Raw genomic sequence first — 6,397 nt, forward strand, 5'->3', positions numbered from 1 at the left:
CTATAGAGTTCTTACTAGAACCAGGAAGTATGACCATATTATCCCGGTTCTGTCAACACTGCACTGGCTCCCTATCAAACATCGTATAGATTTTAAAATCTTGCTTATTACTTATAAAGCCCTGAATGGTTTAGCACCTCAGTATTTGAACAAGCTCTTGTTCAATGCGAGTTTTGAGCAGTGTAGAGTAGCGCTTGTTGTTTGTTGTTTCTCTGATCACAAATGCAGACATTTACATTTACATTTAATCATTTAGCAGGCGCTTTTATCCAAAGCGACTTACAAATGAGAACATAAGAAACAATCAGATCAACAAGAGAACAACAACGGTATACAAGTGCTATGACAAGTCTCAATTAGTCTAGTACAGAACACGTAGCCAGGGTTTTTTCTTTTTTTTTGAATATGATAGACAAGAAAAAGAAAAGGTAAGTACTGTTTTTTTTTGGTTAAGTGCAAGTGAGTCTTTAGATGTTTTTTGAAAATGAGCAAAGACTCAGCTGTTCGAATTGAGATCGGGAGGTCATTCCACCAGCTGGGCGCAGGAAAAAGTCCGTGAGAGTGATTTTGAACCTCTTTGGGATGGCACCACAAGGCGTCGTTCACTTGCAGAGCGCAAACTTCTGGAGGGCGCATAAGACTGAACTAATGAGCTTAGGTATGTTGGCGCCGTGCCAGTGGTCGTCTTGTAGGCAAGCATCAGTACCTTGAATTTGAATGTTGTATAAGGCAAATCTACAGGACCCGGTCATTGTAGCAATATGGTCTGTGAAGCTTAACTGATGATCCATCACAACTCCTAGGTTTCTGGCTGTCCTGGAAGGAGTTATGGTTGACGAACCCAGCTGTATAGAGAAGTTGTGATGAAACGATGGGTTAGCTGGAACCACCAGCAGTTCAGTCTTAGTAAGGTTGAGCTGAAGGTGATGGTCATTCATCCAGCTAGAAATGTCACTCAGACAGGCTGAAATGCGAGCAACTACCGTCGGGTCATCTGGTTGGAATGAGAAGTAGAGTTGAGTGTCATCAGCGTAGCAGTGATAGGAAAAGCCATGCTTCTGAATGACAGATCCTAATGATGTCATGTAGATGGAGAAGAGAAGTGGAAACTTCACCCCTCCAAGACACCATGAAGGATCTATCAGAAAGGTAGGAGTTAAGCCACTGGAGTGCGGTTCCAGAGATGCCCATCTTTCTGAGGGTGGACAGTAGAATCTGGTGATTAACGGTGTCAAAAGCAGCAGACAGGTCCAGCAAGATGAGTACTGAGGATTTTGAAGCTGCTCTTGCCAGTCGCAGGGCTTCAGTAACCGAGAGCAGGGCAGTCTCAGTTGAGTGGCCGCTTTTGAAGCCAGATTGGTTGCTGTCCAGGAGGTTGTTCTGTACAAGAAACATAGAGAGCTGGTTGAACACAGCTCGTTCAAGTGTCTTTGCAATGAATGGAAGAATGGATACCGGTCTGTAGTTATCTAGAAGTGCTGGATTTAGAGATGGTTTCTTCTTCAGCAGTGGGCCTTACCAGAGCCTGCTTAAATGCTGAGGGAAATGTTCCAGAGTGAAGAGAGGAGTTGATAATGTGAGTAAGTGAAGGTATGACTGAAGAAGAAATCGCTTGAAGGAGGTGAGTGGGGATCGGATCAAGTGGGCAAGTTGTAGGATGACTGGACAGGATAAGTTTGGAAACGTCCGTCTCTGAGATTGGAGAGAAGGAGGAGAGAGAGTGTGCATTAGTCGTTGTGAAGTTATCCTCAGTCTGCGGGTGTGGAGAATTGGTCACTGATGGTTTTTGTCTTATTTGTGAAGAAAACTGCAAAGTCGTCAGCTGTAAGAGTCGATGGAGGAGGAGGTGGAGGCGGATTAAGAAGAGAAGAGAAAGTTTTGAAGAGTGTCCGAGCTTCACAACAGTTGTTAATTTTGTTGTGGTAGTATGATGTTTTAGCAGTGAAGACAGGTCAATTTAGCTCAAAGGGAATCATTTAAGATTTTAAAGGGAATTTGAACAGAATCACGGCTGATCACTGAAACAGCCAGCGATTCACTGAACGAGCCGTTTAACATCAAATCTGCGCTGGATATTAATATCCAAAGTATAGTGAAAACACTATTAATTAGCACAGTAACAAGATCGGCAGTTTAAGACATTAACTTGTAAGCACAAAACACAAGATACTTCTCTTTTCAATATGAATAAAGCTTTATTAGATAAATCTAAGACATATAAACTAATCTAACACATAAGCACATGCACTCACACATTCACACAAGTTGCAGGACGATAGAAAGTTAGGAAAGAATGAGTTTAAGAGAATGAAAATGTGAAATCCCAAGTTTACAGCAATACGTGAAATTGCATAGACATGAACAACCATCAGTCACTTAATTAACCCTCGCATTGAGTTCATCAATTAGGTTAAAATTATATTAGATAACACCAGTACAGATCAGAGTCTGGAGGTTCGTTACTTGAGATGCCTGTGTAACGGGGTTCCCTTTGTTGTCGCTGAAAAGGGGTTTCCCGAGGTTGCTGATTGGCTGGAAGTTCAATAGTCGTTGAAGTGACGTCTTGGGAACCCCGTGGTTGAGCGTAGGCTGACGATGCGGAGTTGTGGGCTGGCTAGTGTTGTCACGATACTAGAATTTCTAACTTCGATACGATACCTTGAAAAATATCGATATTCGATACCATTTTCGATACCATGGAGAAAAAAACTGCCACAATATTAAGGGGTTATTTTTTTATTTAAAGCTAAATATAACAAGTCTAGAACATATATTTTACATTAACAAAAATGTCCTGAGGTAGTGCACTTGTTCAAAAGCCTCTCAGATTGCATACATTCAAAAACCAATAGAGTGCAAGTAAAAAAAAAAAGTGCAATCTTTTGTATTTCCAAGTAAAATCAAATCACAATGTCAACAAAAGATACTTAAAACTTCAAGCAAAAACAAAATCAGTGCAATCTTATGCATCAAGTATCAAATTAGTAAACAAAATAATTAAATGGAATCTGTTGCTGCAGTTTTATGCAGATTTTCTCTACAGAGGTGAGTGAGATTGACACAGCTGGTAGTGTAGGTTGTGATGTGTGTTGTTTTTGTTGCAGGTCGAGTCTCATAGACCACACTTTTTAAATGAACTGAATGAACTAATCTAAGAACTTAGGTTAATGGTAATAGATATTTTGTTAACATGAATAAGCAATGAAAAATACTTAAAAAAAATTTGTTAATCAAAGTTAAAAGTTGATTTAAACTAACATTCACTAATACATGTACTAATTAAAATCCAAAGTTCTATTTGTTAATATTTTTTCATTGGACCAGAGCTAACATGATCCGTTATATTTTTTATTACCTAATACCTACTGTTATCGATTAAAATATACTGTAACAGATGCATTGCTCATCGGTCATAAAAGCTGGTTAATACATTAACGTTATTTGATGAACAGATTTAAACGCAAACGTGCGTGCATCACACGCGAAAACAGTGCTCACTGGATCGACATGAAGTCGTCAAGTCACCTTTATTTATATAGTGCTTTTAACAATACAGATTGTGTCAAAGCTCTTAACAGTATCAAACTGGAGGATAGAGTGTCAGTAATGTATAATAATAATACCAACCTCGAGAAATTCTTTATACAGATCCGGGTGTCGGTCTCTCAGGTGCTTTGCTATATTAGTGGTGTTAGCGCCTTTTGTAAGCACTGTTCTGTAGCATCTCTTGCATATTGGCTTGCTTGTGTCCTTCGGCTTTCCATGTTCATTTGCCTCATATGCAAAATATTTCCAGATAGCACTCCTGCTGTGTTCCTTATCAACCAAAGCCAGTCGCGAGGGCGTTGCACTCGCCATCTTTCCATTCACTTCACTTTTGCTAACCAGAGCGAATGAGACGAGTGCGAGTGCGCATGCGCGCGTGGTGGTTGTCAACGCACCTTTGGAGAGAAGTGAAAGTGAAAGCGCGGCTAGTATCGATACTTCGGGAAATTAGTATTGGTACCGTTCAGATATTTCAGTATCGATATTTATCGAAATATCGATATTTTTGACAACACTAGGGCTGGCTGAAGTTTCAGACGGGCACGTGAGGTCAGACTCGAAGACACGGCGTTACAAAACTTAACTCAGAACACGAAACTCTCAAACGGAAATGAAAAGAAACTAAAGTAAAAGAATAGAAGTAAAGTTTGACGAGACTAGGTGGTGTTTCTTCTCATCGTGACTAAGTAGCAGCAGGCGTGCAGGCCGAAGCACGCTGGAACCGCGCTCAAAGAACGCTAAAAGTGATGACAAAAAGCTTAAACTACAAGCAAAAGCTAAAAGCAGGCTAAAAGCCGGCATGACTGATAGCAAAAGCTAAACGCAAGCTAAAAGCTAAAAGCAAAATTTGATGGTGTCCTGAGTATTTAAACTGGCCTTTTGGCCACACCTCAAATGTTGTCTTGACCAATTAGATATTGTCTTTTCTCGGGGTGTTGCGTTGTTTGTCCCACCCATTCATAAATCATATGTTATCTTATCAAGCACGTGGTCCGAATTTTCCCGCTCTTGCAGGGTATAATTTGGGCATGATTCCTATAACAAGAATATGATACATTTGACAAATAACTGATGGTCAGAAACGTTTTCAAGCAAGAAGATTTAAACACACACATACTAAACATGAATATGATCCCTTAAGCTATTCAAGAGTTATTTAAAAAGACATACACAATAAGTGATTAGAAACATTATAGTCAAATGTGTGGGTTACATGTATGATATGGAGTTAAGCAATGGACTGATATCCATTTAGAAGTCTTTTTTGAGTTCATTTTGGTGCATATATGCATTGGAATCCATTCTCTGTGCCATTCTGTGGAGTAAGGATATGTCCTGTGAAGACCAGAGGGGTTAACAGGTCTCCTTAGGAATTTCTGTCTGGTTTCCTTCTAGGTGAGGGGAAGTCAATCCAACGAGCTTGTGATCATGATAACTATCATGGGTTTACATGTGATGGTAAGGCTGTGCATCTCTTTTGACCATCAATCTGGATTACTTGCCCCAAATTTGACAATCTCTTCTCCGAATTGAAATTGTCAATAATTGTTCTAATGGTGTTAATGTTGAAAGTTGTTCTGTGAAAGAGTTGGTTGGTTATCTTGCTTCAGACTGTGGTGCTAGGAGTTGATTTACAACATCCTGTTGCCTTTCTGAGGAATTCGGCTCCTCTAGTTTCAACCATGCTCACGATCAAATCTTTAATTTGTCTGGTTCAGGCCTGATACGCTACAATTAAATACTGACTTTTAATTTTTAAGTGCAGTATGATTATTGAAATAATAAGTTTTTTTATTGATTTGTTTAACTGGTATAAATGGTATAAAATTAATGATAATTTGTATTATTATTTTTTTTAAATAATAATAATAATAATATACATGCATTCATAATTTTTATTTAAGAGTATAGTCGTCTTATTGTAATCATAACATTTCTTTATTGATTTCTTATAATTCAAATTAAAAAAATCATATTGTGGTTGCTATTATTATCAATTCAAAATATGTAAGATTATACATATTTTAACACATTTGTACATATTTTACTTAATAAAAAACAGTAAAAAAAATTTTAATAAAATCAATGCTTTGAAAGAGATCCCATAATAATTTAATAAAGCTTTACTGTAGTAACAATATATTTTATTAATATATTCATATATTTTTACATAATAATGATAATGTTTTATTTTGTAATGTCAGAAACTCTCCTAAAACAGTCTTGTGAGGAATCGATTATATTCATCAATTAAATTCTGATCTCCAGTTCTTTTGTCATTGTGTTTTATTATTTACTGACAAAAAGAATGGGTAACACTTTATTTTAAGGTGTCCTTGTTACACGTTACATGTATTTACTATTATAATAACAATTAGTTATGCATAATTACATGCAAGTAACTCTAAGCCAAACCTAAATCCTAAACTTAGCCATATAGTAAGTACATGTAGTTAATTAATATTACTAGTACTTATATGTATAATTACACTGTAACAATGACACCTTAAAATAAAGTGTAACCGAAAAATTAATTACATGTACTTTTCACAAACATGATTCATTAGGAACTTTTAATTTGAAAGAAAATTTTGATGGTTATAATACTAATGATTGATATGACAATAAAACGCAAATGTAGATAAACACACAGACTCACACACTGATCTTACTGTCTATATGAGGATTTATGACACATTTATTCTGACTGTTATTTCAGTGACAGAAGTTTAGCTGCAGTAGGGTACAATGGGGTTAAGGGCACCCCTTAAGAAAAATTAGCTTTTCACTGTGCCTAAAATGTATAATTGGAGAAAAAATATATATGTTTGAATTGAACATTAATGGAGCA

The sequence above is a fragment of the Cyprinus carpio genome, chromosome A24 (genome assembly GCF_018340385.1).
Source record: "Cyprinus carpio isolate SPL01 chromosome A24, ASM1834038v1, whole genome shotgun sequence".
In the NCBI taxonomy this organism is placed as follows: Eukaryota; Metazoa; Chordata; class Actinopteri; order Cypriniformes; family Cyprinidae; genus Cyprinus; species Cyprinus carpio.